This window comes from Schistocerca gregaria, chromosome 3 (assembly GCF_023897955.1).
Source record: "Schistocerca gregaria isolate iqSchGreg1 chromosome 3, iqSchGreg1.2, whole genome shotgun sequence".
In the NCBI taxonomy this organism is placed as follows: Eukaryota; Metazoa; Arthropoda; class Insecta; order Orthoptera; family Acrididae; genus Schistocerca; species Schistocerca gregaria.
The window spans coordinates 296,100,700-296,115,937 of NC_064922.1; positions in this window are offsets into that span (position 1 = coordinate 296,100,700).

Here is a 15,238-nt window from a genome sequence, read left to right on the forward strand (position 1 = left end):
TTAAACCTAACTAACCTAAGGACATCACACACATCCATGCCCGAGGCAGGATTCGAACCTGCGACCGTAGCAGTCGCACGGTTCCGGACTGCCCGCCTAGAACCGCGAGACCTTACACATTTCAATGTAGCTATAACAAAAGGGGGGAGAGGAAAGGTTACCCTCATAACGTCCGTCTACCACGTTGGTACGTGTTTATTAAGCCTAATAATTTACTTGTACTTTATAAAAAAAAAGTTTGCTTGCTAGAAGTTCTAGCTCCGCTTGACGCAGTACTGAGTGTTATATGGGCGGCCTCTTTATCTGAAATTACGGTCCTGTGTTTTTAATGTTTACGTTGTAGTGGTATATGATATGAAAAATCTGTTTATGTACTGCATCTGTGTGTTGTATTATACACCTTGTTTTCTCATAGTAAATTTACCGCCTTCATTTACATTTTACTTCGTCACAATTTTAGGATAAGCTATATTCAGGTGTTGCCCCTGGTAATTCCATCTTATCAATGTTTTATGTGCATTACATTTATAAAGTTGTAGCGGGTATGTATATCCAGTTTACGATTTCTCATTTTTATCACTGATGCGTCGCAGCACCACCTCCTGAGGTGATTCTGCATTAGGCTTCATTACTGGCACACGACATCATGCTGTGGGACATCATGCTTACTACCTGAGCCCCTATCTTACTCTGTTTCTCGCTCCTGTGAACGGGAACGCGTTACGCAGATGTTGGTGCCTCTCGCGTCTATCTAGAAAAGGTAATGATTTTACTATTTTATATTTCTAGTTTTTACTGAGTTTAACGAAGCGATGTTGGCCTGATATATTCGACGAATCCCTTTGGCTACACTGACTAAAGGATTCTTCTTAAACTATTTGCTCCTTCAATAGGTGATCTGTTTATACATGCTTATAGGTTATCCAAGTCTGCACAAGGCGATAGTGATTCTTAAATAGATGTATTTGTTCTCTGTTTTCTACGTAGATAACCTGAAGATGCCTAAATAAGGCGAAACGCGTCGTTCAAAAATTTAAAAAAATAAAATTGCAACCACGACTGTTTTTAACCAATACTGTTAAGCACTGATTTTCTGTATGCCACATACGGATTGGAAGACACTATTTACGTTACGTACAGAATCTGGTTTAAAAAACACAGTCCACACGTACTGTTATGTCGGTAAGCGCTGGCCATAGTGGCCGAGCGGTTCTAGGCGCTACAGTCTGGAACCGCGCGACCGCTACGGTCGCAGGTTCGAATCCCGCCTAGGGTATGGATGTGTGTGCTGTCCTTAGGTTAGTTAGGTTTAAGTAGTTCTACGTTCTAGGGCACTGATGACCTCAAAAGTAAAGTTCCATAGTGCTCAGAGCCATTTGAACCATTGTCGGTAAGCAGAGGTGATTCTGTGGCTACGATGGTGTTTCCGAGTACCAAAATCTTGTGATGAGATGACAGAATCGACCTTGAGATATCTTCGTAATACACGTTGCAAGTCGTTCTCTCTTACGTACTACTTAGATAAGCAGTAATGACATCATCTATAGAAATGATAAAAAAAGTCACCTTCATTTCACCCCTTCCACTGACTTAATTTTTTGTTTGTTTTGATAATACGGTCTGCAGCAGAGCACTCTCTTATATTTTTGTAGCATAACTTGCTAAATGCATCCCAGTTGGGCTTGAGTAAATCTTTATTTAAGGAGGAAGCTATGTGTCATTTAACAATTCCTCTGAAGACAGAACTTAACGTTAAAAACCATCACTTGAGTGTCTCCTGTAAGATCATAAACTTATCTCACATTATGCCATTCATTCACCTCTTTAACTTATGGAGCCCCAGGTTCATAACAGAAAGTAGAGCGCCGCACTGACAAATTGCATCCCAGGAATAAAACTGAAGTTAGACTGGAAGAACGTAACATATAGGTCACGGCCACTTCATTTCTTAATCTACATAAATGATCGTTTTTCGACACTGAAATTCTGTTCATATACTGTAATGTCTGCTCGTCACACAGGCAGGCTTATCAGGAGGCGTAAACACAAGTACAAAAGACACAGACCAGATTATAACCGGTAATCCTACAGCTAGGTGACTGACAGCATACAGTTTAAGACTTAATTACTCATATTGTGTAATTTCTAGCAAATGAATAGAACAGTTAGAATTAGAAATTCACTTTTACTGAATTCCTTAGGGTCCAGCTAAATGTATTTCAGTTAAAATGTAAATAAACTATTCAAGAAACTCCATTTCGACATGTTTTACACCTACAATACAATTCCATCACGGTTCACTGAAGACCATAGTACTAGATTATTTTGAACTGTTTGAACTATTCACTCCCCTAATCTCTTAGATAATTGTCTGAAACAAAGAAAGTATACATTTAGCAAAAAAGAGAAATAAGAGTTAAACAACTGCATATCTTGCAGAGGCTTTTACAAAGTTACTAGAATTCCTACAGACACATTGCAATATAAATAAAACAGTTTCTCTGTCACTCGCTTGTTTATGTTGCCACTACGCCTTTCGATGGTCCATACAATTACTTTCAGGTGGAGAATGTTTATTTACATAGATGGTGTTGGAGAAGAGCACAGACGTCTTTTCACAGTAGCAGACCTCGGGCAGTGTAGGTTACGCTGCGTCTTTCGCAATAATAAAAATTGTTATTTAGAAAAGGTACTTATGAAATTAGAAAACATGAATTTCTGACAGTGAATTGTACTCACAGGGATGGAGAGTCGTAAAAAGTCTGCGGACTGCTGCCGTATCTATGTACTCCCCACTGTACATAACGTTTACACTGTCACTACATAGATGTTGCATACGTTACATATATGCCTGTTTTTACTGGGTACCAAGATAAAATATGAAATGGGTTCTACAGAAATATGCTCTTCTTAAAAAATATGTATGGGCTACCCCATAACATGGACGTATATATAATTCAGTTATTATAGTTGATAGTTACATAACTATGTTATTCTTATATATTTCTTAAATATGAATGGGCTGTAGCATTGAATGCAAAAGTAAAAGTTAATTGTTTATGTATATAAATATGTTTCCTTTTATTTTAAAAGAATATGAATGGGTATGGACATGTGTACGGTTCAATTATTGTATTAATTTCTTATTTATGAAAAGATCACAACTGGTCATGTACATGTATTGTAGGTTGAACTTATTGATATGTGAATGAGACTGGTTACATTAATAGCTGTGCATTGAAACTGTTTTAAGTACTTTGTCAAAGCTTATGTAAAAGTAGGTTGAGCCCGTTTCACTATTAGCATCAAGTAAATATTTTCCAAGTTTCCTTCTGTGAATATAGATTCCTAGTTCTTCATATAGGGACATTCTGTGTGCATCGTTCACTATATGTAGTAGTTCAAGGTTGCTTTCTACACTGTCAAATGGATGTCCTGTATGTTTTATATGAAAAGCTTTACAGATTTGTGTGGTTGTTGTTTCAGAAGGCATTAATGTGTTCTTTTTTATAAAGTGATGTACTGTTAGCTTCCTCCCTGACTGCAACGGCTGATTTACCTTCAGATCTGTAAATGCATGCAGAGAAAAATATACGAATAGTTCGACTCACTGTGGTGTGGAAACAGAAAGTTTGCATATAACAATAGTTCAAACTGAATTTTATGTTGAAGGCTGACAGGACATTATACGAACTAGTTCACTACCGATTGCTAGACGCAGCTCGTTCAAAAGATCACAAGATTTTAAAGTAATGGCAAGCGATCACGAATAAATATTGTAATCTTTAGATAATAAAATATACGCTGGCAGGAAAAAATGGCAACACCAAAAAATAATATAGAGTAATGAAATTTCAGGAATAAATTTGCCTAGGTAACATATTTCAGTGATTAACATTGCAAGTTCACAGGTTATGTAAATGCGAGATCATCATTACAAATGTGAAATGTTGGTACATTAATAACCGGTGTAACCGCCACATATTGAATGCAGACGTGCAAACGTGCATGCTCTGTGTTGTACAGGTGCCGGATGTCAGTTTGTGGGATGGAGTTCCATGCCCTTTGCACTTGGCCGGTCAATACAGATACGGTTAACCCTGTTTGTGGCTGCTGACGCTGGATTTGTCATCCGATGATGTCCCGTATTTGCTCACTTGGGGTCAGATCAAGTAATCAAGCAGGCCAGGGCAACATGTCGACACTCTGTGGAACGTGTTGGGTTACTACAGTTGTATGTGGGCAAGTGTTATCCTTTTTGAAAACACGCCATGGAATTCTGTCCATGAATGGCAGTATAACTGGTCGAATCATCAGACAGGCGTACAAATTTGCAGTCAGGGAACGTGGGATAACCACGAGAGTGCTCCTGCTGTCATACGGAATTGCACTCCAGACTGTAACTCCAGGTGTGGGTCCAGTGTGTCTTGCACACAGACAGGTTGGTTGCAGGCCATCAACTGACCTCCTCCTAACCAACGTACGGCTCTCACTGGCACCAACGCTGAACCAGCCTTCACCAGCTGCTCTAATTGCAGTGGCAGATGTATTCGATGAGCCAGAGTCATATACCGAACACAACGGTCTTCCCTCTCAGTAATGCCACGTGGCCGCCTGGAGCCATAAAATCTTGCAACCATACATTTTCGTGATCTCCGCTGCAAGCACTCACAATGGTTACATTCCTGCCAAGTATTTCTGTAATGTCGCAGAAGGAACATTCAGTTTCTCATAGCGCCATTACACGACTTTGCTCTAAATCAGTGACGTGTTGATAATGGCGTCAATGTCTACCTGAAACCATTCTTGGCCACCATCAACTCACCACGTCCAATCTCAAAGGTAGCTAACTCTCACGACCGTTACAGTGGGTATTTAAAGCAAACCTGATTTGCATCCTCAAGCGCCAATCTTATGCGATTCGTGCGAAACTTGAATAAACATCATTTTCCACACGTAGAAACAAGTCTATCAACTCCTTCTTGGTGTAGCGATTTTTTCAGTCGGTGCATAATTGCATTTAAAGCTTTCTTAAAGCCACGATGACGCATACGCCCCGCGACAGGGCCATGTGCATTTCTTCCCACGCGAAGTCCCCCAACAATGTGGCGTTGCTTTGCGCCCTATCCGAAGATGTCATATCGAACAGGACGTCCTCAGTAACATTGTCACGCTGTTGATCTGCTAGATAGAATGTGCGGTAATAATTTGTGAGAGCTTGGAAGATGGCGCAGTATGTCTCTGAGCGTTGCCTGTCCGCAGAAATAACTGCCGTGATGAGTTGTCTCTTACGATGTCTCCGTTATCTGCCGATGTGGTAAAGAGAGGCGCGTTACTCTGGGATGGAATCTTGCAGTCGTGCTCGAACCCGCGTGCCGTCCAATCTGTCAGCCTTGATCTGCAGAAGCCGTGCCTGTGTCCGGTGGACGGCCGTTTGCCGCTCAGGTGAAGGTTGTTGCGACGCTAGTGGTTGCAAGATCCTGTAGTAAAACTCAGGGGTCGATCGGAGCCAAAGCACCCTGTCTCGTCCATACGCCATGAGTGTGCGGCGAAGAGCTGGTTTGGTGCAGTATGTCCACCACCTTGTTGTGGAATCATAGGTATGACGCCGACGCTCACATTTGTGCCAGGTATCAGTGACGGCTACACGGCAAGCCTCTTCCCAGAGAATGTTGACGTTAAGAGTCCAAGGTCCTCTACTACGCCTCGTTTGCTGTCGTGGCAGAGTCACGGCGCAGATGAGGGCTTGATGCTCGGTGAATGCCGTCGACCACTGCTCAGCACCGACAGTCGCTGCCCGAAGACCTCGGGAAACGTAAATCCTGTCCGACCTTCTGGCCGAGTGGCTGGTGAAGTGGGTATATCCGTCACCGGATATGTATCGTGCAAAGTGATATCTCTGACCATAGTATGAAGAGCTGGACATGGGTCATGGTGATGGACCTGATCCTCAGGACGTAACACTCTGTTAAAGTCGCCGCCCACCACAAAGTGTTCTGTAACGCCTTGAAACAATGGAGCTACCACAGTCGAGTAATAGTGTGTTCGCTCTCGACCCTTCGCAGTACCAGACGGGGCATACATATTCACAAGGCGATCTATGCGGATGGTGAGTGGAATGTCTCTCGCTGATGGCAAATACTGAATATCCGTTGGTTCGACGCCATCACGTAGTGGTATGGCCATACCACCACCATAACCGTCGGAAATTGGGTTGACGTAAGACGCATATCCCCAAACATCCAGGGGCAGATCAGGCCATACGTCCTGAAGGAACACGATGTCATTGTCCGCCGCCTGAATCATGTCCATTAACAACTGAGTTTTGATCGTGGAACTACTGCCGTTAACATTGACTGTACCTAGCCGATACACCTGGGAGAGTTGATAGTGCGATGACGTATCCTGCAGTCGTTTAAGCCAGTAAGCGCTACGTCGTCCGACCGACCGTCCCTATCACTCGCACAGTACATGGTAATGATCGGCTGAGACAAGATGTCCGTCCGACGATCCGCCGGCCGTCGCTCGAGTCTGATATAATTCGTCTTCATCTCGGACGTCCAATCACCAAGCTTGAAGGGTGGTACGTTAGGTGACGTTAGCCGTAAAATCGCCAGGGGGCTCGTCGGACAATTGCGCATCGTCAACTTGGCTTTGTCCTTGGGCAGACGTTGACAGCAGCGAATCAGGAACCGTTGGAGTGAGGCCCATAGCCCGCGCCGCAAATGGATTCTCTTCATCCTCCTGCAACATGTCACCATCTCGCTAAGCATTTCGTGAAGACAGCCTCTCTTCTTTCGTCACTTGGGTGGCGTCTGCTTGCGGGAACGTGTGTCCGCGACCTGTGGATCACTACAGACAGTAGACACCTCCCGCATCGTCGTGTCCGAGCTCGAATCGCCGTTCTGATGCTGTCCTTCTTCACACGGCTGGACTGCAGACATGGTCGCTGCCGTCGAGCACGGCGACGATTCCGATGGAGACTGCGTCGTCGTGGTCGCGGGATCTGGGCCCGCCGGGGTCGGTGACTGGAACGGAACAACGTCCGCGTCCGTCATGTTGCTCGCTGCTTCGACGTATGTAATAGGCAGCGTTGCCGGTTGCCATGTGGGCGTCGTGTCTGCACTTGGTATCTGGTAGAGACGTCACTGCAGGCATTCAGGGCGTACATGTCCTTCCTGCCCGCACTCTGAACAAGTCCGCGATTGACCGTCATAAATGACAATCGCTCGACAGCCAGCAACAGTCACGTATGTGGTATGTGTATGCACAGTTCGATTCGCACCTGACGCACTCCATTCAGTAAAGGATATGTCTCGAACGTAGGCCACTTTTCTTCCACGTGACTTAGTACTTCCCCGTAAGGCCGCATCGCGGTCACGACAAGCGTGGGCGGAACTTCAAATGGCAGCTCGAAGATTCGGATGTTCCGGACGCTGAGTCCTGCATTGTCGACAGTCACTACACTCACGTTATCGTTCGAGTGGTGGAAACGATATCCACAGGTGGAACGGCGAATAAGCCGTTCGCACACCGCTCCATCGACAAATTTCAAGTAAACTGTTCTGGGGACGATCGAAAGATGTATACGCAGAAGTTCCTGTGGGTCGACGTGCATTACTTCACGCAGGAAACGCTCTACTTCAAATGGCTCAGGTCTTGCGTACTTTGCATGGTACGTTAATGTAATCGTGGCCTTTCCATAAGAAAGCGCCATCGGCGTTCGATCGGATCTGTTTACACTTCAATACCACTACCCGCGCGAGTAAACAACGGCCCGCTTGCGGAGCGCCACACAGAGCCCCACGCATGTCCGCTTCGCAACACGACTGATAGCCGATTCACGACTGAGCGACACAAGCTGCGAGGACGGGTCGTGACTCGGCTTGGGTAGCTCAGTTGGCGGAGACAGGCAGCTTTCAGCTGTGACACCGTGGGTTCGGGTTCGGCGCGCCGAGCAGCTCTTCGAAGGCGTTGTTGTTTACCTGCTAGCGCACGGTCGTGCGTCGTTGTATTAAGTGATGGTACATACCAGCCATAGCGATATCATATCAACAAGTTAATAGTTCAAATGGCTCTGAGCACTATGGGACTCAACTGCTGTGGTCATTAGTCTCCTAGAACTTAGGACTACTTAAACCTAACTAACCTAAGGACATCACACACATCCATGCCCTAGGCAGGATTCGAACCTGCGACCGTAGCAGTCGCACGGTTCCGGACTGCGCGCCTAGAACCGCGAGACCACCGCGGCCAGCATCAACAAGTTATAATCAGTCTAATGTTCAACGAATCGAACACACGACGGAACGCCCATGATATAGAACGATTTCTATGAGATGTGGTGCACATAGAACAGCAAGAACTGATATGCATCCATTTGTCTATTGTATCCAGCACAGTACATCTCGAACCGATAGACGAAGCGGCCTGTGACAGACTCCTACAACGATCTACCAACGGCTTCTGCTTCTGCCACGCTGACGATAATGTGAGCCTAGTATCAGTTGACCATGCTGGTCTGGGGTTGTGTACCATACGCATCTTTGAACTGCCATTCGACGTTTCCGCCAACCTCGTCGTTGACGCACTGCGGCTACATGTATGGCAGTCTCTTTCCTTCGATTTCAATCCCTTCGTTCTCTTTAAAGGTCTCGCGTACGATCTTCTCGAGGGCAAAGTTGAACAGGATAGGGGACAACCCATCTCCTTGCCTGAGTCCTGTCACAATTTCAAATTCCTCAGTTATGCGATTTCCCATCTTCATCTTTGCATGTGTTTCGTTCAGACAGATCTTTATCAGATGTTGAACAGGCTCTTCCGATGTATGCAATCATAGGCCTTCTTTAAATCAACGAATAAAATATGCAAATCTTTACCATATTCACCCAGTTTCTCAGTGAGCTGCCGGAGACTGAAGATGTGATCTACTGTTGACCATCCTGGTCGGAAACCTCCCTGGTACTCCCCAATCACCGATTCTGCCACTGGCTGAATTCTATGTATGAGGGAATTGGACAGGATCTTATAGCAGACGTTAAGCAGTGCGATTCCTCCATAGTTGCCACATTTCAGTTTGTCGCCCTTCTTATGTACTGAACAAATCAGAGCTGTTTTCCATTCTCCTGGTAGTTCTTCTTTGGTCCATATTGCCTGTATCATTCGGTGTATTTTTTCTGAAAGTTTCTCTCCTCCTGCCAGGATCATTTCAGCCTGTATTCCATCTTCACCTGGACTCTTATTCTGTTTAAGGTGTCTGATTCTGGTTTTCATCTCATCCAGGGTAGGTGGGGGATAGTCTGCATCGGCTGTAATTGGGTACTGGAAATCAAACTGCAGTTCGGGTTCATCACAATTTAGCAGCTGTCGAAAGTACTCTTTCCATCTCTCAGCTATGTCCCTATCGTTCGTCAGGATTTTACCACGGGAATCTTTAACAAATTTCTGCTTGGCCTGGTGACCTTTGCAGAGGTACTTCACCCTCAGAAACATTTCCCTCGTCGTTTGTCCTCTGAAGTCTGTTTCTGCTTCAGTGATGATATTCCTTATGTGTTTCCCCTTTGCTCTTCTCAGAATTGCTTGTGTAGTCTTTCGGGCCTCCTCAGATTGTGCTTTGGCCTGTGGCAGATTTGTCCCCTTCAGCCATTTGTTCCTGGCTTCCTTTCTCCTTTCCAGGGCATCTGCACATTCCTTTCCAAACCAGATCTTCTTGCCCACTGTGTTTCCCATGAGTGTTTCAAATGCCTCTGAGCACTATGGGACTCAACTGCTGTGGTCATTAGTCCCCTAGAACTTAGAACTACTTAAACCTAACTAACCTAAGGACATCACACACATCCATGCACGAGGCAGGATTCGAACCTGCGACCGTAGCAGTCGCACGGTTCCCGACTGCGCGCCTAGAACCGCGAGACCACCGCGGCCGGCTGAGTGTTTCCTTTGCTGTATCCCTAACTGAACTCTGGATGTTTCCCCACATTAGTTCGAGGTCCTGATTCTCGTCCACTTCACTGAGTGCTTCAAAGCGGTTACTAAGTTGCAACTGGTATCTGGTCTTCGTTGCCTCATTTTTCAGTTTCTCCACATGGTACCTTTCCACTCTTTTTAACTTAGGCCCCGTTTATCCTTTACACAGTATGTTTAAACGGTCTCTGACCAGGAAATGATCACTCCAACCTTCGGCACCCCTCGCTGTCTTAACGTCTAACACCCATCTCTTGGCTCTGAGACAACGGCAACATGGTCTATTTGATTTACAGTTCTCCCATCTGGTGATACCCAGGTTCCTTTATGTATGTTTTTCCGCTGGAAGTTTCTGCTGGAGATGAACAACCCTAATGATGTAGCGAAGCTGATAAACCTAACTCCATTGTCATTGCTTAGGTTGTGTAGACTGTGCCTACCTGTTGTGTCTTGGAATATCTGTTCTTTCCCAATTTTGGCATTCATATCCCCTATGAGGATCCTCAGGTGTCCATTTGGTATAGCGTCCATCACTGCCTCTAGCTGTGCATAGAACTCGTCTTTCACTTCACATTCGCTCTCCTCTGTGGGAGCATGGCAGTTCACAAAAGTCACCTTAATATGCTTTACGTCCAGTGTTAGAACAGATATTCTAGGGTTGACTAAAACGAATTCTGAAACATTAGTGGCCAACGTCTAACTGACGCACAAACCTGTGCCTAACAGATGACCTCGTTCACAGGCTCCATACAGAATTGTACAGTTTTCAACATCAATGCTCCCAGCATCGTCCCACCGGATTTCTTGCAGTGCCACTAGGTCTAGTTCGTACCTCTGAATTTCCTTGACCACACTGATTGCAGCTCCTGTCTTGTACAGACTCCTTACATTCCACATTCCAAATCGTATACCGTTTCTTTGCCATTGACGTCGTCTATTTTTGTCAGTAATGTTCCGAGGCTTACTTGTAGTCTTGAAAGAATGTTTAATTTTTTACGGAGAGAGGATGCTGGCCTCCCGTCCAACCTGCGGTGTTACCCTCACAGCTCACAGGACTGCTGGCTTTTCTTAAGGGGTGGGCTCCCCTCAGGAGTTGGGTTATAAGTAGGAATAAGAAAACTGGATAGACCCCCTCGGGCCTCGAAACCTAATACCGTTGGGGTAGAAAAAGCAAGACTTGGCCAAGGGAGGCCGACAGGGAAGGAAAAAGAAGGAGCCTGACACAAGTAATTGGAAGCAATATCAGACTCAGCTCGGGTCCCCGCGGTCGCCACCCGCGTACTTCTAGCTGAAGCCCCTGGGGGGGGGGGGGGGGGGGGAAGTTTGTCCTTAGGATAATTTAGGTTCAGTAGTGTGTAAGCTTAGGGACTCATGACCTTAGCAGTCAAGTCCCATAAGATTTCACACACATTTGAACGTTTGAACAACTATGAAAAATTCTCGAGGAAATCGACTTTGATGTTCTCCAAGAAACTTTAATTTACCAAAGGCAGCCCATCTGCATGGATGAATCGGTAGTGCTGTAGAGTGGTTATCGTTGGATTTCTGGCTCGAGTCTCAGTTCGATCATTATTTTCATTTTTTTTTTTTGCTAAATTCTGGTACCTTTTTTTTTTTTTTTGAAGTCATTAGTCTTACGACTGGTTTGATGCCAACCTCTTCATCTCAGAGAAACACTTTCACCACAGTCCTCAATTATTTGCTGGTTATATTCCAATCTCCGTGTTCCTCTACAGTTTTTACCCTCTACAGCTCCCTCTAGTACCATGAAAAAAACGTATTCCTTAATATCTTAACAGATGTCCTACCATCCTATCCCTTTCTCTCCTGTCAGTGTTTTCCGTACATATTCCTTTCCTCGCCGATTCTCCGGAGAAGCTCCTCATTCCTCACGTTATCAGTCCATAATGGGTATCCACAGGACATGTGGCCTGTAAATGGAAAAGTATCGTGATCATCGCTCCATTCACACAAGATTCCGAACTAGTTCCGCATTCGGTTCTCCTGGAGGGGACTGCCAAGTGGAGGTGACCATGAGAAAAAGATTAAATAACCAACGAAAGATGGCGGCCGGGATAGCCGAGGGGTTCTAGGCGCTACAGTCTGGAACCGCGCGACCGCTACGGTAGCAGGTTCGAATCCTGCATTGGGAATGGATGTGTGTAATGTCCTTGGGTTAGTTAGGTTTAAGTAGTTCTAAGTCCTAGGTGACTGATGACCTCAGGTGTTGCGTCCCAAAGTGCTCAGAGCCATATGAACCATTTTGAACCAACGAAAGATGGCATTCTACGAATCGAGGCGTGGGATGCTAGAAGTCTGAAAGTGGTAAGGAAGGTAGAAAATCTGAAAGGGGGACTGCTAAGGCTCAATCTAGATGTAATGGGCGTTCGTGAAGTGAAATGGAAATAATACGAGCATTTCTGGTCAGATGAGTATAGGGTAATGTCAACAGTGGAAAATGGTATAACGGATGTAGGAATCGTTATGAATAAGTAGGTAGGACAGAGAGTGAATTACTGTGAATAGTTCAGAGGTAGGGTTGCTCTCATCAGAATCGACAACAAATCGTCACCAACAACGATAGTTCAGGTATATATGACGACGTCGCAAGCCGAAGATAACAAGATAGAGGAAGTATATGAGGACATTGAACGGCTAATTCACTACGTAAATGGAGATGAAAGTCTAATAGTCATGAGGGACTGGAAGGCGGTGGTAGGGGATGAAGTAGACGAAAGGGTTTCGGGAGAATATGGGCGTGGGACTATGAATGAAAGAAAAGAAAGACTAATTGAGTTCTGAAATATATCAAACACAGGCCTTAATATGAGGAAGAGACTTCTAAAATACATGTCTGTAGCACAGCATTATATGGCACTGAAACATGGACTGTGGGAAAACCGGAATAAAAGAGAATCGAAACTTTCGAGATGCGGTGCTACATAAGAATTTTGAAAATTAGATACATGATCACTGATGATTCTTCCGCCTTTATGGGCAATTTATCACCCTAAGGACAAGACAGTGCCCTGAACCTCCTCCGCTCTCTTTGACAAGGCCGTTGCAGATAGAGAATTACTTCATGCGCCGATAGTCTTCGGCCATTGTTGCTGCTGATTTTTATTTCAAATTCAAGCGGTGACGGGTTTCAAATCTGAGATCGAGGACGCTTTGATTGCTAATCAAGTACGCTACTCCTAGACCAGGGGGTCTATCTCGAATACCAACGCCATTTAAAAGTAAAATTCGTGAAGTAAACGCTAATTAATACCTATTCTCTACTAATTATTTTCTGAGTACCTAATTAATTCTTTGTTTGCTATAAACGTATTTTTCATCCAATCTTTGTAGAGTATGATAGAAGTACTGCTAGTAGCATTGTTTCTTCAGAATTACTGCCGATGGTGTTGGTTCGACAACATTATTCTCTGTGAGGATTAGCTCGTAAAATGCAAGCTTAATCTCTAAATTCTAGTGCGTAACGAGTTTTTAGCAACATCTTTTTCTGCCCTCAAAGGATTAGGCAAATTACTGTCCTCTACGTAGAACATTACAATCTTTTTTTTTTTACCTGTTAGAAGATTTTTACTCACAATACTGCATAGCACCATACGCTGCTTCGCCAATGAACGCTGAAATACTCGTACTATTTCACCTGCAGGCATCCCTTGTAACAGATGTTTTATCCCTTACAGCCGTGGTCGAATTCCCAGAAAGCAGCTCTGGCCCGCACTACACTAGTGTAAGCTATTGATAGAGCCACCCGGTCCGTCAAAAATCGTCCCACCGTTAGTGAATTAAAGTCGCTCGATTTTTGCGAGAATTTTTTTGAGTATCATCGACCTGCTTTGGGAAACTGACATATGAGTTCTGAAATTCACGTACAGTGAAACGTCCCCTTTGAAAAATTGTACAAGACTGTGCTTAAACTGAAACACAATATTTTTGGCGCAACGCAATCTGACTTTCAAAAATCCCTACGAAAGAATGGCCCTGACTAACATTAACCTATACGTTTCACAAATCACTTACCTCACAAAAACCTTAGTTACTCAAGCTACTGCAATACAGCGAGCGCCACTACTGCCAGCTAAATAAAAGATTCAAACTACGGAAGTCACTAACTACTGATAGGCACAGTTAGCAAATGAAAGATTTTAATAGAGAACAAACAATGTATTTACCTTAACAGTCATAATATATATATCAGTTCATGACATCCATTCTTACAAATTTCAAAACTCCGCCATCTCTCTCCCCACGTCCACCACTGCTGGCGGCTCACCTCCAACTGCGCAACGCTACGCGCTGTTAGCATCCAGCTGCCGCTGCCCAACACTACAATGGCAGACAACAATGCAAACCAGCCACAGACTGCACACGGCACAGCCAGCGATTTTCATACAGAGCGCTACGTGGCGTTACCAATAAGAAAACCTAAACAGCCTACTTACAACAATACATACATGGTATCCTACATAAAAGCGGTAAGCCCGCATCTCGTGGTCGTGCGGTAGCGTTCTCGCTTCCCACGCCCGGGTTCCCGGGTTCGATTGCCGGAGGGGTTAGGTATTTTCTCTGCCTCGTGATGGCTGGGTGTTGTGTGATGTCCTTAGGTTAGTTAGGTTTAAGTAGTTCTAAGTTCTAGGGGACTGATGACCATAGATGTTAAGTCCCATAGTGCTCAGAGCCATTTGAACCATTTTTGAACCATAAAAGCAGTACGCCTCACGTAGAAGTTAATCATCTCTATTCGAATTGCTTGTGAAGTGGCAACACACCATTTTGTCAGAAAGTTGAGTGCAGCTGTGTATTCGTGCGTCAGTTTTGTCAGTGTACTAATTTTCCGTCTAGATCTAGTTTTTGGAAATGTCATCTAGTTGAATCACAGTCTTTCGTCGAAAATTTTATTTTGATCATCCTGAACTTTAGTATTGTATTTCAGTATCTCCAACTTGCTCTTTTAGATTATAGAAAAAAAAATTATTACCTGCAACGAGGTTTGGAACTTAAATAGTGGCAACTATTTAATCACAACCGATACAACAGAGTTACACGTTTTAACCTGTTACTGTCCTTCAAAGTTGTCAGCAGTGTTGTGTAGAATCCGTTGCAAGCGATGAGGAAGGCGTAGAATACCGTTAGCAGAGCCTGTTCTGTTGACGGTGCGAATGGAGCGGTCTACTGCCTGTCGAATCTCTGGAACAGTTCTGAAGCGAATGCCACGAGGTGGTTCCTTCATCTTCGGAATCAAATCAAAGTCTCAAGGACTTAA